The 18,185-nt window shown below is 40.0% G+C and overlaps 1 protein-coding gene across 2 annotated transcripts in view; it reads left to right on the forward strand.

Annotated features, from left to right (window-relative positions):
* The first annotated feature begins 10,739 nt into the window (after window positions 1–10,739).
* Window positions 10,740–18,185, forward strand: part of CEP192 (centrosomal protein 192) — a 317,843-nt gene continuing 310,397 nt past the window's right edge. For both annotated transcript variants that reach the window (XM_089671050.1, XM_089671051.1), the window contains exon 1: window positions 10,740–10,920. The gene's annotated coding sequence lies outside the window, so the exon portion shown is untranslated. The remainder of the gene's footprint in view (window positions 10,921–18,185) is intronic.

An 18,185-nucleotide genomic window follows, 5' to 3' on the forward strand; every position in this document is an offset into this window, starting at 1 on the left:
GATTTTCTGCTACCCTGTGCCTTCAATAAAGATACCTGAGGATATTACACTATGTGGCCCTTTCTATTTATTTGAGTTCTGGTGAGAACCGGCCAAGTCTACGGAACAGCTGCATCCATCCAGTTACCGGGCCATGAGGGATATGCTGACCAGATCTGACCAGACCAGGATGATGATACAGGAGGCCTAGTGATAATTTTACACAAATGCGCATAAAGATTGCGTATCTGGTGAGTGCGCAGTCTTTATATTTTATCACCTGATGGTCCTGTATATTGGACGTCTGAAGATCACCCTGGATCTTAAGAGCACTCCTTCACTGGACTGTTTTTCACTCTCTTCACCTGGAGCCACCATATAGTGGCATTATTAATTTACAGTCACTGTTCACTCTTTAATGACTGGCATAGTAATACTGGATTGGCGTAAGGCCAATGAGGTGCCTATATTTAAAAAGGCATTAGAGTCTATACCAAGTAACTATAGTCCTATTAGTTTAAATTTCTATAGTTGGGAAGATACTGGAGAGTTTAATTAAAAACATAGATGAGTTCTTGCTGGAAAAAATATTTTAAGCAACAAATAGCATGGAATCATGAAATACAAAAGTTGTCAAACAAATCTGATTTCTTTTATGAGGAGGTGAACAAGACCTTAGACAAATGAGTGGCTATGGACGTAGTAAACTTGGTGTCAGGGCTTGGATTTGAACCCGGAACCTCTGCTATGTCTGGCAGTAACTTCCCATTGAGCTGAGTTGCTGGACAGCACTCTGCCTGATCCATCGGACAATCCTGCCTTATTTTCTGCTGAACCTTGAACTCTTTGCTGCTCCCATTAACTTCCAAATTTAAGCCATGTCTCTACACTTCCTGTTTGCCAGATTATTGTGTCTTCTCCATCCAATATCTTGCTCTTTTCTCTCCTGCTGCCACCTGTACGTTTGCTACCACTCATTACTGACCTTTGGCTTGTTTTTTTGAGTACGCTTCTGCCCGGTCCTCACCTGCAGACACTTGTTAGAGACCTTTAGCTTGTTTACTGACTACGCTTCTGTTACCTGCTATATCTGCTACTGTACCCTGGCTAACTCGGAGCAAAACCCATCTTCACTATCAGGAGCTCTGGAAAATACCGGTAAGTACTTAATGCTCCCATACCTCAGGTGAGCCTGCGTCATCTGCCAGGGTGACCTGTTGGTATACTATTCTGATTGTTGGTGGGAGCTTCTCTGCTGCTTTAGCCACTGGTCTCCGAGCCTGACACTTGACAGTTCCCCACACACGGCTATTGTGTAAGGTAAATGCTACAGCCTTGGAAAAATAAGTTTGTAAATGGATAGAAAACTGGCTAAAAAAGACCATATTCAGAGAGTATTGGTTATTGATTCATGCTCTGAATGGTCTAGGGTTAATGGTGTACCCCAAGGTTCAGTTTTGGGACACTTTTTAATATATTTATAAATGATATAGGATCTGGGATTAAAAATACAATTTCAGTCTTTGCAGAGGACACCAAGCTATGCAGTTGAATAACACCCTTTGAGGAAGGTCTCCAATTTGTAAGCCCACCTCAATGCATTGTTTGATTGGGCAGCTACAGTTAGGTCCATATATATTTGGACACTGGCAAAATGTTCATACTTTCGGCTCTGTATGCCAACAGAATAAATTAAAATGAAACAATCTAAATTAAATTTGAAGTGCAAACTTTGAGCTTTAATTCAAGGGGTTGAACATAAATATCAAGTACAAATTTTAGGAATTGCAACCATTTTTTTTTACACACAGTCCCTCCATTTTCAGGGGCTCAAATGTAATTGGACAAATGAATATAATCATAAATAAAATGTTCATTTTTAATATTTTGTTGAGAATCCTTTACTGGCAATGACTGCCTGAAGTCTGGAACCCATGGACACTATCAAAGACTAGGTTTCTTTCTTTCTGATGCTTTGCCAGGCTTTATCTGCTGCGGTCGTCGGGTGTTCTTTGTATATGGGTCTTTCTGCCTTTGGTTTTGCCTTCAGCAAGTGAAATACATGCTCAATTGGGTTGAGATCAGTTGACTGACTCGGCCACTGCAGAATGTTCCACTATTCCTTTAAAAGCTCCTGGGTGTTTTGGATAATTGTCCATCTGTAGTTTGAAGCGCAGTCCAATCAACTTTGCTGCATTTGGCTGACAGTATATCTCTAAACACTGCAGATTCCTTCGGCATCTTCGGTTTTCTGTCACATCATCAATAAACACATATGACCCAGTGCCACTGGAAGCCACGCATTCCCATGTCATCACACTGCCTCCACCATATTTTACAGATGATGTGTGCTTTGAATCATGAGCTGTTGCAAGCCTTCTCCATAATTTTTTCTTCCCATCATCCTGGAACAGATTCATCTTAGTTTTATCTGTCCAAAGAATGCTTTTGCAAAACTGGTCTGGCTTTTGTGGATGTTTTGGCAAAGTCTAATCTGGCTTTTCTATTCTTCAGGCTTATGAATGGTTTGCACCTTGTGGTGAACCCTCTGTAGATGCTCTCGTGAAGTCTTCTCTTGATTGTAGACTTTGACAATGATACGCCCACTTCCTGGAGAATGTCGTTCACTTGTCTGGATGTTGGAAATGGGTTTTTCTTTACTATAGAGAGGATCCTGTGATCATTCACCACTGTTGTCTTCTGTGGACGTCCATGCCTTTTTATGTTGCTGAGCTCACCACTACATTCTTCTTTCCTCAGAATGTACCAGACTGTTGATTTGGCCACTCCTAATGTTGCTGCTATCTTTCTGATGGATTTGTTTCGTTTTTGAAGCCTTACAATGGCCTGTTTCACTTGCATGGACAGCTCCTTTGAACGCATGATGTAGGTTCACAGCAATAGATTCCAAATGCAAATACCACACTTAGAATCAGCTTCAGACCTTTTACCTGCTTAATTGATGAAGAAATAATGAAGGTGTAGCCCACGCCTGGCCATGAAACAACTTTTGATTCAATTTTCCAATTACTTTTGGTCCCTTGAAAAAGGAGGGGATGACTAATCTTAAGAGCTGTAATTCCTAAACCCTTCCTCCACTTTGGATGTAAATACCCTCAAATTAAACCGGAGAGTGCATACTTTCAGCCCATATCCATTATATAACTATAGCTTGAATATGTTTTGGTAAATACCTGAAAAAAACTAAAATTGTGCCGGTGTCAAATTATATATGGACCCAATTGTATGTGGCAAATGAGGTTTAATGTTGATAAATGTAAAGTTATGCACTTGGGGGCTACGAATATGCATGCATCAAAGGAGTACAACTGGTGGAATCAATGGTGGAGAAGAATCTGGTTGTTCTGGTAGATTACCGGGTTGATAAATTACTGGGAGGGGCTGGGCATGACCCAGCTGTCTTGGTCTGTGTTGGAACCAATGAGAGAATACATGGAAGGTGGAAGCTCCTTGAGAATCAATTTAAAGAACTAAGCTGAAGTTGAAGGGAAGGACCTCCAAGGCGATATTCTCTGAAATATTACCTGTGCCATGCGCATCTCAGGAAAGACAGCAGGAGATTAGATAACTAAATACATGGCTAAAGACCTGGTGTAAGAGGGAAGGATTTGGGTTTCTAGAGCACTGGGCTGACTTTTCATTGGGGTGCAACCTATATGCTAGAGATGGTTTGCACCTAAATGGAAAGGGGACTGCTGTGCTGGGGGAGAGGTTTATGGGGAGGCTGGAGTAGCATTTAAACTAGATCGAGGGGGAAGGAAGAATTAGATTATAATGGGATAGACAGATCAGACCAGACAGGTCAGTCCTTATTGGTGGGTGGAATGGGGAAAGATGGGAGGAGGGCTATGGCAGATGATAAGAAGGTTCCCATGTTACAAACAACCAGTGGAATTGGTACCATTTATATGAAAAAAAAACAAAAAAAAAAAAAAAAAAAAAACACGTGTGCACAAGGTGTCAATGCATTAACGGGTTTGTTCACCAATGCCAAAAGTCTTCCAAGCAAAATAGGCGAGTTGGAACCTTTGGTGCATGAAGAGAACTATGATTTAATTGGTATTGCTGAATCTTGGCTTAATTCTTCACATGACTGGGCCATTAATATTCTTGGCTATATTCTCTTTCCGAGAGACAGGGTAAAAAGGAAAGGTGGTGGTGTCTGTCTCTATGTGAGAAGTGTGAAAGAGGACCTAGTGGATGGAGAGTGTGATGAGGCTGAAGAATTATGGGTGAAACTGTACATGGGGGTGCGTACTACAAAGGTAATCATTGGAGTTTGTTATAGGCCTCTCAGTGTTAATGAGGCGGTGGAGACTCAACTCCTTGCATAGATCAAAAGGGCAGGGACAGTGATAATAATGGGGCATTTTAACTACTCATAAATTGACTGGAGTAATGATACTGCAGGAACAGTGAAAAGGCAAAAATTTATAAACCTACTACAGGACAATTTTATGGTACAGTTCATAGAGGCTGCAAGTAGGAATGATGCTTTGCTGGACCTGGTAATCTCAAACCATGAAGAGCTTATTATGAATGTCCATATAAAGAACATCTGGGTAGCAGTGACCATAACATGATCTCATTTATTGTTAGCTGTAAACAGCAAGCACGTACGAGAAAAATAAGAAAGGCTCAACTTTAAGAGCTAATTTTCCAAGGCGGAGAGCTGCTCTCTGAGAATATTGGAAGGGAATATTGGCTTTGATGAACACAACACAGAAATGGGAGTTCTTCAAAAAGACTGTATGTGAACACACTGCAAAATATATTCCCATGGGCAACAAGTTTAACCGCCTCCCGCCCGCCATATAGTGAAATGACGGGCGCAAGGTGGTTCTCTCATTCTGGGAGGACGTCATATGACGTCGTCCCATTCTAACTGCACATGCGCCGCTGCGGGAGCGCACAGCGTGGCAATCGGTGGTGTGCGGTGTCCCTTGTACACAGCGGATCACCGATCAACGGAAATACATTTTTTTCAAAATTTTCAATGGTTTTTGGTTTAAGAAAAAATAAAAAACCCAGAGGTGACTAAATACCACCAAAATAAAGCGCTGTCACAAAAAAAATATAAAAATGTCATATGGGTACAGTGTTGCATGACCGCACAATTGTCATTCAAAGTGTGACAGCGCTGAAAACTGGAAAAGCCTGGGCAGGAAGGGGGTATAATTGCCCTGTAGGCTAGTGGTTAAAAGGCTAAAAAAATCAAAGGTATGTGGCTTCCGGCCAAAGTTAAAATAGCTATAGATAATAAGAAAAGAGCTTTTATTAAATATAAAAATGAAGGAACGCTATGATTGTTTAAACATAAAACAATATAACAGCATATGAAAAAAGGAAATAAACGCCACAAAAATTGAAAATGACAGGTTGCAAAAGATAGCACGACAAACCCCCCAAAATTCTTCAAATATATTAATAGTAAAAGGTCTGGTCCAAGCATGTAAGCCCTTTACAAAATCTAGAGTGGGTGACTGGGGACAAAGAGAAGGTAAATTTATTAAATACCTTCTTCAGCTGTGTATACAAAGGAGCATGGGGGAGCTCTTGTCCATAACGGGCAAAGTTTTGACACAGATCAAGATGATCCACATTGGCTCACAATTGATATGATCCAGAAATATTTAGACAGAATAAAGGTGAAGAAAGCAACTGGATCAGATGGCATACACCCACGGGTCCCTAAAGAATTGAGCTCTGTCATCTCAAAGCCATTGTTTCTAATTTTAGGGACTCTTTAATGACTGGCATAGTACCAGTGGAATGGTGTAAGGCCAATGTGGTTCCTATATTTAAAAAAAGGGGTCAAAATCTTTACCAAGTAATTATAGACCTGTTAGTTTAACTCCTATAGTTGGGAAGATACTGGAGAGTTTAGTAAAAGACCACATAGATGAGTTTCCAAAATATTCTAGAGTGGGTGACTAGGGACAAAGAGAAGGCAAATTTATTAAACACCTTCTTCAGCTGTGTATACAAAGCAGCATGGAAACATTATACTACTTTGGTCATAGTGCAATATGGGAAAAAAAAAAAGTAATAACATTTTTTTTTTTAATTTATACTGTCACCAGTGTCCCTGATCACTGCCACACCAGTTAAATGTTGATGCTGTACTGCACTGGTGGCAGTATGTAATAAAAAAAATTGTGAAAATAATTTTATTAATTTCTTAATTTTCTGAAAAATTATGACAAAAAAAATATTACAACTTCAACAAACTCGCCGTGCCTCTTATGAAATACGCTGGACTGTCTACTCTGCAAAAAGGGGTCATTTGGGGGATATCTGTACTGTTCTGACATTTTTGGGCCTCAAGAAATTAGATTGGCTGTCAGTACTTCAGGATTGATCAATTTTCAGATATATCCCATAGTTTGTGAACCCTATAGCTTTCCTACAGACTAAATAAATACTGATTTGGGTTATTTTCACCAAAGAAAAGTAGCAGAATACATCTTGGCCTAAATTTATGAACAATTATTTATTTGCAAAATTTTACAACAGAAACAAAGAAAAACATGGGGTTTTATCACAAAGTTTTCTGTCTTTATTTGTTAATTTAGCAAAAAATAAAAACCCCAGTGGTGATTAAATACCACCAAAAGAAAACTCTAGTTGTGTGAACACAATTATAAAATTTTAGTTTGGGTACAGTGTTGTATGACCGCACAATTGTCATTCAAAGTGTGAGCGCTGAAACCTGAAAATTGGCCTGGGCAGGAAGGGGGTAAAAGTGCCCAGTATTGAAGTGGTTAAAGTCTAACTAAAAGGCAAAACTTTTTCTCTTCAAGTTGGATAGAGTAAGGGAAAGTTATAACATCTGTCAGTTTTTTTTGCCACCTGTGTCCCATTGGGGAGATTTCCCTTCACTTCCTGTCTCATAGCCAAAACAGAAAGTGAGAGAAAATCCCTCCAAAGATTGGCAAATTTCCCTTCTATTGCTGTTCTGATGTCAACTCAAAATTTGTGATTTTCTTTTGCTTTCACTTTCAATGATAACAGTAAACAGGACAAACAGAGAGGGTGAATCTCCCTAAAGGGGATTTAGACAGCAGTAAAGACCTGACAGGTGTTATAATCCATCTGCACTCTATCCAAAACTTAAAAAAAAAAAAAAAAAAAAGTTTTGCCTTCAGTTATACGGCAAAATATTATCGGATTATTTTACTATATTGCTGAAAAAAGTAACCCACCACCCTTATTTATATGGGTACCACCATCGAGAAAATGGCAAAGGAGGGGGCAATACTGCCCAACTGGTAAAAATGAGGGGGGGGGGGGTACTTTACTTGCCACTGATGGAGGTGAGGGCTGCTTCAATGTCTACCAAAGGTAACAAGTGGGTATCCTGACAGAACTGTACAGTTTTACATGGTAGTCAATGAGCTTCTAACTTCAGCTTATTCAATTAAACTTTGACAATAAAACCTGGAAGCGGATGGGTTTTATCTGATTTTGCACTCCACCGGTTTAGTAAATTAATCCAAATGTGACTAGAACATGAGGACAGCACTCGAGGGGGGGGGGGGGGGGTCGAGTTGCGATGTGGACAGCACACAATATGAACAGTACATGGAGAGGGATACAATGTGACAAGAACAAGGAAAGGACAAAATATCATACAATGGGATTCAACGACAAAGTGAACAGAACAAGAGGTAGGATACAGTGTGACCAGAAGGGGGGGGGGGGGGGGCAGAACATACACAGGAATAGTGTGACCAGACATGGGAAAGGGATTTACATTTTGTTCTCCATTATTCTCTATGGGCATTCCATTCTGTCATTCCTGTAGCATGTCCCTTTCTGTGAGCTAACACAGGACTTAAATCATACTGAAGTGCACCAGGAACTATCCCAAAATCACACCGTGATGAGTTGATCAGAAGGAAAAAATGTCACCAGCACACCGAGGATCACCAATATGGGTCCAAAGGTTTTAATAAACCATCACATAGTTACAGCAAGGCAACGTTTCGGAGTCTCGCAGGACCCCTTCATCAGGCATGTGACATTTTTTCCTTGCTGATTTTGTTCGGTTCCAGCCGACGGTCACTGCAGCACCCACTCATACACACAGCCATTTTTTAACGCAGGAACGTGTGCGTTTGGATCATATACTTGAGTTGATCAGAAGGGCGCCACTGAATATGTGATTTTCCCAGTCATACATTTCAAAAACCTGGGAGAGAACTTACCACAGGTAAGTTGTGTCCTTGATGCAATTTCCATTGACTTCAAAAGGAGAAAGCGATTTTGGTGCTTTTTTTTTACTGTACTAAACATGCACAAAGCAGTTTTTTTTAACCACAAATAACCAGTGTGAAGAACTACATATAAATTTATAAAGGGATGCAGTTTTCTTCCATTTTTTTTTTTTTTTAAACCGCACCAAAAGCAGATCAGTGTCAAAGCAGCCTTAGTTGGAAACTGTCCCTAGTGTTGCCTCCTCATCCCTTTAAAACTGAACATATTAATTAATTACAGATTCTGTGGCTGATTAACCATTAGCTGCCCGGTTTATAGCCGTTTGGCGGCGGCAAAAATGTATTACCTTTCCGGGTGCACGCCATTTGGCGTCCTCCCGCACATGCGCAGTTCACGCGGTTGCAGAGCCGCGCGATCTGTCACCGGCCATGTACCTCGGACACGGCCGATGACAGATCTGAGTACTGGACCCGTTGCCGGTACCATGTGACCTGCTGTGACCAATCACAGCAGGTCACATGACAGTTGTATACAATGGATGGCTTCATTCATGCCATCCATTGTATACTAGTGCCTAGCTGTGAATGGTCACAGCAGGTCACATGCACATGTCATGTGATTAGCTGTGGCCAAATCGCAGCTAAGCACAAAAAAAAAAAAACCCTGAATGAATCGATGTCATTCAGGTAAATGCTTGCTTATAGCTAAGTAATTCTTTGCTTTAAGCAAATTGTGTGGAAAAAAACTAAATACTTATCACTTCCCCAAAGTAGTACAATGTTACTATGGTAACATTGTACTACTTTGGTCATAGTAAAATATGAAAAATAAAATCTTAAAAAAAATGTAATAAAAAATATATATTTTTTTGTCCATACTGTCACCAGTCAGTGTCCCTGTTCACCGCCATGCCAGTTATATAATGACGCTGTACTGCACTGGTGACAGTATGTAAAAAAAAAGTGAATTTTTTTTAATTTTTTGAAAAATTATGACAAAAAAAATACAACTTGAAAAAACTCGCCATTCCTCTTATGAAGTACATCGGACTGTATACTCTGCAAAAAGGGGTCATTTGGGGGATATCTGTACTATTCTGACATTCTTGGACCTCAAGAAATTAGATTGGCTGTCAGTACTTCAGGATTCATCAATTTTCAGATCTATACCATAGGTTGTGAACTCTATAACTTTCCTACAAACTAAATAATACATCCTAATTTGGGTTATTTCCAAAGACATGTAGCAGAATACATCTCAGCCTAAATTTATGAAAAACAATTACTTATTTGTAAACTTTTATAACAGAAACAAAGAAAAACGTGTTTTTTTTTCAAAATTGTTGGCCTTTTTTGTTAATTTAGCAAAAAATAAAAACCCCAGCGGTGATTAAATACCACCAAAAAAAGCTCTAGTTGTGTGAAGAAAATGATGAAATTTTAGTTTGGGTACAATGTTGTATGACCGCGCAATTGTCATTCAAAGTGTGAGAGGGCTGAAACCTGAAAAATGGCCTGGGCAGGAAGGTGTAAAATTGGCCGGTATTGAAATGGTTAAAGTGGTAATTAAACTCACTTGGGTGTCCTTTTATGAAAAAGACATCAGTGGCGATCCTGAGGATAGTTGCTGATCTCCGATCATTAGTGGTATAGGAAACAGAGATGATCAGCAGAGAACATGTTCTGCACTGATCATCTCAGCACACAGACGGCCAGAATATGAAGGAGCGATGTCAGCCCTTCACTGGTGATCTGTTCTCCATCCAGATTCTCCAACCCAGAGCTGGAGAATCGGAGGAAACGCAAATGAAGCAGTGATAATTTACCGCTGCTTAGTAAACGGTGTCTGACTGATCTCTTACTGTAACCTCGTGAGATTATAGTAAAAGCAGTCGTTTTCTGGCATTTGTAGCTCACTTTTTCCTTCATTCGGAGAAGCGATCTACACCGCTTCATAAAGGCATTCAGGAACTCTCTCCTCTGAGAATGCCGGAGGACCGAGCACTTGTCATTTGCTGCTACATGATAAAAGGACACCTTAGTGCCCCATATGCATTAAATCAGCCTCAGAACCTGTATATGTATTCGGTTTTAAAGAGATGAGGAGCCCTCCTAACTGGCCCATCTTCCTGATTATACCTCAGGAAAAGACAATGGAATCACCTCAAGCACGCAGCTGTGCTGTTCTTCTACAGCAAACTGTAATTCTTCAAGCAGGAAGCCTCCTACACCCCAATGGCACGCAGCAACAAGTGTGTGAGAACACCTCACACAGGACTGTAGTCTATGCCTCACCAACCACGTACGTATTTACTTCAGAAACCTTCTGTCTCTTTCCGCCATTCCCACAACATAATACCCGCGCTTCCAAACTCCAACCTATAGAATTACCGCTTCCACGACCTTACAAGGCACACGCTGTCACAACTCCGCCCCGTTTGCGTCGCGACGATTAGCACCGCCTATAGTGGCATTCTATGAGCGTATAATCGTCTTCACGCCCCTCCCCTTGCAGCTGACTGCTTGCTGTGTGACGCGGGCTGTGAGTTTTGTATTTTGTCAGCCGTCCTCTAGGTCAGACTCCGCCCTCTAGTTGAACGGTGATTGCGGTTCCCTGGAGTTCGGTGTTAATACAGCTCGTTCTCTGCGTCGTGTGCGGCTCCATGTACCCTGCGCTCTGTTCTGGAGCCAGCGGTGTGAGGCAAGTATGGAACTATTCTAACACCAGCCGCGTGTGTGCTAGGCCGGGGCTCTGTGCTGCCAACTTTATTCGGACAGGCGGTGGAGGGAGGGGGAGTGGCCGCTCTGAACAGTTGTCTCATTGCTGTGCTGCCACCGAGAACGTCGTGTTTGGAATTCCTTGTAGTAGTTGGTAATGTTTTTGTATTTAGTAGTACTTTGTATGGTACCCAGCAATGTATTTGTGTTTAGTGGTACTTTGTATGGTACCCGGCAATGTTGTTGTCTTTAGTGGTACTTTGTATGGTACCCGGCAATGTTGTTGTCTTTAGTGGTACTTTGTATGGTACCCGGCAATGTTGTTGTCTTTAGTGGTACTTTGTATGGTACCCGGCAATGTTGTTGTCTTTAGTGGTACTTTGTATGGTACCCGGCAATGTTGTTGTCTTTAGTGGTACTTTTGTATGGTACCCGGCAATGTTGTTGTCTTTAGTGGTACTTTGTATGGTACCCGGCAATGTTGTCGTCTTTAGTGGTACTTTGTATGGTACCCGGCAATGTTGTCGTCTTTAGTGGTACTTTGTATGGTGCCCGGCAATGTTGTCGTCTTTAGTGGTACTTTGTATGGTGCCCGGCAATGTTGTCGTCTTTAGTGGTACTTTGTATGGTACCCGGCAATGTTGTTGTCTTTAGTGGTACTTTGTATGGTACCCGGCAATGTTGTTGTCTTTAGTGGTACTTTGTATGGTACCCGGCAATGTTGTTGTCTTTAGTGGTACTTTGTATGGTACCCGGCAATGTTGTTGTCTTTAGTGGTACTTTGTATGGTACTCGGCAATGTATTTGTGTTTAGTGGTACTTTATGGTACCCGGCAATGTTGTTGTCTTTAGTGGTACTTTATGGTACCCGGCAATGTTGTTGTCTTTAGTGGTACTTTTGTATGGTGCCCGGCAATGTTGTTGTCTTTAGTGGTACTTTGTATGGTGCCTGGCAATGTATTCGTATAGTATTCTATATTTGTATAGTTCCTAGTATTGGTGAGTATGCTCTTTGTCAATGGTTTGTGTGTGATTTACACAAATCACCCCCCCCCCCCCCGACCAGGCCTTTTTTTGTGATACCGCGCTGTGTTACTTTGACAGTTGCGCGGTCATGCAACTCTGATGAAATGAAATTTATGTCCTCAAACCCCCCCCCCCCAAGTAGAGCTTTCTTTTGGTGGTATTTGATCAACTCTGCGTTTTTTGCTCTATAAACAAAAAACTATTTTGAAGAAGAAAAATATTTTTTACTTTTTGCTTCAAAACCTCTAGTAATAAAATATTTTGTCTCAAATTTAGGCCAACATTTATTCTGCATGTCTTTGCTAAAAAAAACCCCAATACATGTAAATTAATTGGTTTACGTAAAAGTTAGTGTCTACAAATGGCAGTGTATATATACTAGAGGTTTTTTTTTTTGTTTTTTTATTTTTATATTTTTTTTATGGTGGCAATCCGTGACTTATTGCAGGACTGTGGTGGGCATTCTGTCACTGGGTGGGAAATAAGTGCCACTGATATCCCAATGACACTAATACAGTGATCAGTGCTAATAAAAGCACTAACACTGTGCTAATGACACTGGACTGGAAGGGGTTAACATCTGGGGCAATAAAAAGGTTAACTGCTGTTTTACATTGTGTGCATTTTACTGGGGAGATATGCTGCTTTGTATTTCTCTGCTGTACTGAGAAATACAAAGCACCATTTTCTTGCTGGCTTTTTAGAGACCTGTGTTGTCCTAATGCTTCCACTTGACAGGTGAGTCCTGTTGCTTGCCCGCAGCAGGGCTAAAGGTAGAAAAAAAACTACAATGTCTGGAACTGCATGTCCCGGGCATCAGGTGATGAGAAACCAACATCCCTGAATCTCCAGCCAGGACCCTGTGATTGACTGACATCCCTAGCCACCAATGGAAATGCAAATCGCGTATGTGTGTATATTTTTAGCGCAGCCCTGCTGCCCTATAACAGTATTTGTACTATAGACTGTTAAAGTGTTGACAGTAAAATCAGTCTGTATATGCAGTAAAGCATGCTTGTTATACTGACTGTAAAAACTTGAGGGGTTAATCCTCTGCATTGTGTAGAAAGGCTGTTTGATGCTGTCTTGTCTGATCCTCCCCTTTTACAGTCCCCAATCCATCAGCTCTGAGTCACTCTGCAAATGCTCTGGTGTGTATTGCTAGGGAGGGTGCATGTGAGCAGCATAGGGCCAATCAGCGCTGTCCAGACATAGGGTCAGGGGTTATGCAGCCTCATAGAACAGTCAGAGGATTATGAAAACTCCTCTTACAAGTTTCACCAGTGCTCAGCTGAACACTGATAGAAGTCACAAGATTGCGCTAACTGCTGATGGGAAAAGGTATTTAGCAGTTTATATTTACTAAATTAATTGCATTTCTATCTTGTGCGTATTGTCGGAGGCCAGATATAGTGAAGGCAGGGTCATGAGTTTAGTAACACTTTAACCATTTGACCTCTGGAAGGTTTTACTCTTTCATGACCAGGGCATTTTTTTGCTATTCAGCACTGTACTGCTTTATCTTGCAATTGTGCAGTCATGCAACACTGTATGCAAATGAAATTCATATAATTTTTCTCCCACACATATAGAACTTTCTCTTGGCGTTATTTGATCACCATTGTTTGTTTTTTTTATTTTTTATTGAAGATCACACATTTTGGGAAAAAAACAATGTTTTCTACTTTCTGTTATAAAAACAATACTGAATTTAAAAAAATTGAATTCCTCCATACATTTAGACCAAAATGTGTTCTGCTACATGTCTTTTGTTAGAAAAAAAAAAAAGAGATCCCAATAAGTGTATATTAGTTTGTGCAAAATATATAGCATCTACAAAGTATGTGTGTATATCTATGTGTGTGTATGTATGTATGTGTATGTGTGTGTGTATATATATATATATATATATATATATATATATATATATATATATATATATATAATATATTACACACAATGCTCAGCATAAATGAGTACACCCCTTTTGAAAAGTAAGATTTTAATCAATATCTCAATGAACACAAACAATTTCCAGAATTTTGATACAACTGGGTTTTACAGAACATTTGTTTCTCATTCCATGAAAGGAAGGTTAATAACTTGCATTACGAAAACTACTATATCTAGTATTTTGTATGACCTCCATGATTTGTAAGGACAGCACCAAGTCTTCTGGGCATGGAATGATTAAGTTGGCGACATAAAGCAGCATTTATCTTTTTCCATTCTTCAAGAACGACCTCTTTTAGAGCCTGGATGCTGGATGGAGAGTGATGCTCAACTTGTCTTTTCAGAATTCCCCATAGGTGTTTGATTGGGTTCAGAATCTGGCCACTGAATCACTTTCACCCTGTTCTTCAGAAATGTAACAGTGGCCTTAGATGTGTGTTTTGGATCATTATCATGTTGGAAAAGATGACCAAGGGCACAGAGTGATTGCAGCATTTTCTCTTTCAAATTAAAGCAGTACATGTGTGAATTCATGATGACATCTATGAAATGCAGCTCCCTGACACCAGCAGCACTCATGCAGCTCCACAGAAGGACACTGCCACCACCATGTTTCATTGTAGGCACCATGCATTTTTAGTTGTACTCGTCACCTTTGTGACGTCATACAGTTTTGAAGTGAACATTTATCTTGGTCTCATCACTCCAGAGTGCAGAGTCCCAGTAGTTGTCTTTTTCAGCATGGTCCCTGGCAAATTCTAGGTGGGCTTTTTTTGTGCGTGTGCTTTAGGAGAGGCTTCCTTCGTGGATGACACCCATGCATGTCATTCCTCTGCAGTGTATGCTGTATTGTGTCACGTGAAACAGTCACCCCAGTTTTGCTTTCTACTTCTTTAGCCAACTGCAGTGAACTTGCATTTTCTTCATCCCTTATCAGAAAACGTTCCTGAGGTGACCACTTCCATGGACGGCCTAGACGTCTCTGTGAGATGTTTGCAGTTTCATCTTTGTTAAATTATTTTATGACTTTTGGTACAGTGTTCTAACTGATCTTCTTGTAGCCTTCGCTTTTCTTGTGTAAAGAAATCTGGGGTGTACTCATTTATCCTGAGGTGTGTGTGTGTATTTGGACACAGGCACAATTGTCGTTTTATTTATTTAGTTTTTTTCAGGTATTTACCAAAACATATTCAAGCTATAGTTAGATAATGGCTTTGGGCTGAACGTGCACACTCTCAGGTTTAATTTTTTAGGGTATGTACATGCAAATTGGAGGAAGGGTTTAGGAATTACTCTTAAGAGTAGCCATCCCCCCTTTTTCAAGGGACCAATAGTAATTGGACAATTGAATCAAAAGCGGTGAGCATATCATTGTCAAAGACGTCTTGAGAGCAAATACAGAGGGTTCACCACAAGATGCAAACCAATTCATGAGCTTGAAGAATAGAAAAGCCATATTGGACTTTGCCAAAAAAAAATCTACAAAAGCCAGACCAGTTCTGGAAAAGCATTCTTTGGATGGATGAAACTAAGATTAATCTGTACCAGAATGACGGGAAGAAAAAAGTGTGAAGAAGGCCTGAAACAGCTCATGATCCAAAGCACACAGTCATCTGTAAAACATGGTGGAGGCAGTGTGATGGCATAGACATGCATGGCTTCCAGTGGCACTGGGTCATTGATGTTTATTGATTATGTGACAGAAGCAGCCAGATGAATTCTGCTGTGTTTAGAGATATACTGTCAGCCCAGATTTTGACAAATGCAGTTAAAGTTGATTGGACGGCGCTTCACAGTACAGATGGACAATGATCCAAAACACACTGTAAAAGCAACCCTGGAGCTTTTGAAGGAAAAGTGGATTATTCCTCAATGGCTGAGCCAGTCACTTGATCTCAACCCAATTGAGCATGTATTTCACTTGCTGAAGGCAAAACTAAAGGCAGACCCACAAAGAACTGAAGACAGCTGCAGTTAGAGCCTGGCAAAGCATCAGAAAGGAGGAAAGCCAATTTTTGGTAATGTCCATGGGTTCCAGACTTCAGGCAGTCATTGCCAGTAAAGGATTCCCAACAAAATATTAAAAATGAACATTTTATTTATGATTCTATTCATTTTGTCCAATTGCGTTTGAGCTCCTGAAAATGGAGGAACTGTGTATAAAAATGGTTGCAGTTCCTAAAATTTGACCTTGATATTCATGTTCAACCCCTTGAATTAAAGCTGAAAGTCTGCACTTAAAATTAATTTGGATTGTTTTAATTTTATTCTGGTGGCATCCAGAGCCAAAAGTATGAAAATTGTGCCTGTGGGACCTGTTTACTTATTGAGTGTGTGTGGTGTGTTTTTTGTATTTCTTAATTTTTCTTTCTGTGTTTTTTTTTTTTTTTTAATTTGTGCCATTTAAAATGATGCCTTCAAAAGACTCACTCCCTCCTTTTCATAAAATACATTTTAAGTGTTTGCTTTCCAAAATGGAGTTATTTCGTTTTTGTTTCCTGGTGGTGCAGGACCTCCATAAATATACGCATATATATATATATATATATATATTATTGATATGTAGTCAAGAAATTAGATGCATAATTATATGCTCCTGGAAAGGCCAGGTCTGCTCTTTGGATTTCAGGTCCCTCTATGCATCTACAGTCAGGGCCAAAAATATTGGCACCCCTGCATTTCTATCAGATAATATACCACTTCACCTAGAGAATTGTTGCAATTTAAAAATGTTTAGGCTTTCTCATGTTTATTTCTTTTTTGTTTTTGTATTGGTATGACACAAAAAGGAGAGACACAAAAAGCCAAATCTAAAACATTCCACCCAAAAGCCTAAAAATGGACTGGACAAAATTATTGGCATCCTCAATTTAATATATGGTAGCACACCCCTTGGAAAAATTAACTGAAAGCAATTGCTTTTTTTCATCAAAGTGTGAAATGGCTGAAATCTGAAAATTGGCCAGGGCAGGAAGGCGGTGAAAGTGTCTGGTTATGAGGTTACTAAAGTGATCTTGATACTTTTAAAAAGAATGAGCTGCTAGTGAGAATAAAGTGCTTATTCTAATCTACAATTGATTGCCAGCTCTAAATGGGCAAAGCTCTAAAACTTCTGCCTAGTGTACTACTTATCCTCTTCACATTCCAGTTTGACCCTTGACCCTGACAGACTGCCATCCAGGCCAAATGGAATATTGAAGTGGTAAATCTCGTATGATTACGTATTGTTCCAGTCATGCATGGTTCATTGCTACAAGATGCAGCTGTGTGTAATTTCTTCTATTTAGAGTTCAATTGCTACTTCAAGCAATGTAGTCACTAAAAATTTAAATGCATGATTGAACTGCTAAAAAAAAAAAAAACTGACTGCTACTGATTGCTAATAATTAAAGTAGTTTTAGTAGAGATTAGCCCTTAAATTTAGCATATTTTTAAAATGCTGACGTGTTTAAAGCCATTTTGAAGTCATAGAAATAGATATTCAGTCAGTCGTCATTTTCATAACAACCGCAATTTTTATAGTCTTGCCTCCACTATCCTGTTGTAGCAGTTTGACAGGGAGTTTGTCATTTGAGTCCATTATGCACCAGAATTGTACTCGGTGCTCTGTTATTGGCACTCAGTAACAACTATTTTGACATGCCCCCTCTTTTCATCTGGAACATGCATATCTGTGTGAGGACCCTTGTCTCGTGAGTTACAGCTTCTCCAGCCATCCACTAATTGGTGCTCGTGGAAAAGCATATCAACTTTCTGTATTTTCGCATAGGGTAAGTGAGCAGCTTTCCTCAATACATCAAGCAGGGGATCCAAAGCCGTATTTGTCTTCTCCCACTTGAAGGATACCCTCTTTGTGTGATCAGCCAGACATAAACAAGTTTCCAGTGAGGAAACCTAATTCTCATTTGGTAAATAGACAAACCTGAGTGACTTTTTGCTCAAAAAGCAAACCCTTACCTATAAGGTGCTGCCATTCATTGTCTGTGATAATCTATTGTTCTTCCAGGGTGCTTGCTTAGAATGGATAGAAACTCCTTTTTGGCTTAGATTTTGGGGAGGTGCGGTGATATACATTTGGAAATGTAAAGTTCCCTAGTTGGGGATCTTATCTTTTCTAAAGTGTCTCTTGTAAGAAAACCACTTGAGTTTTTTGACCTGCCATAGCTTACTCAAAAGGCTAGTATGCTCTTTCAGACTATTTAGTCCTTTCACCTTCTAGAAAGTCAAAGATATTCCAGTTATTATTATTATTATACAGGATTTATATAG

Source organism: Staurois parvus, unplaced genomic scaffold, assembly GCF_062004578.1.
Source record: "Staurois parvus isolate SC_StPar_1 unplaced genomic scaffold, SC_StPar_1.0 ptg000097l, whole genome shotgun sequence".
Lineage (NCBI taxonomy): Eukaryota > Metazoa > Chordata > Amphibia > Anura > Ranidae > Staurois > Staurois parvus.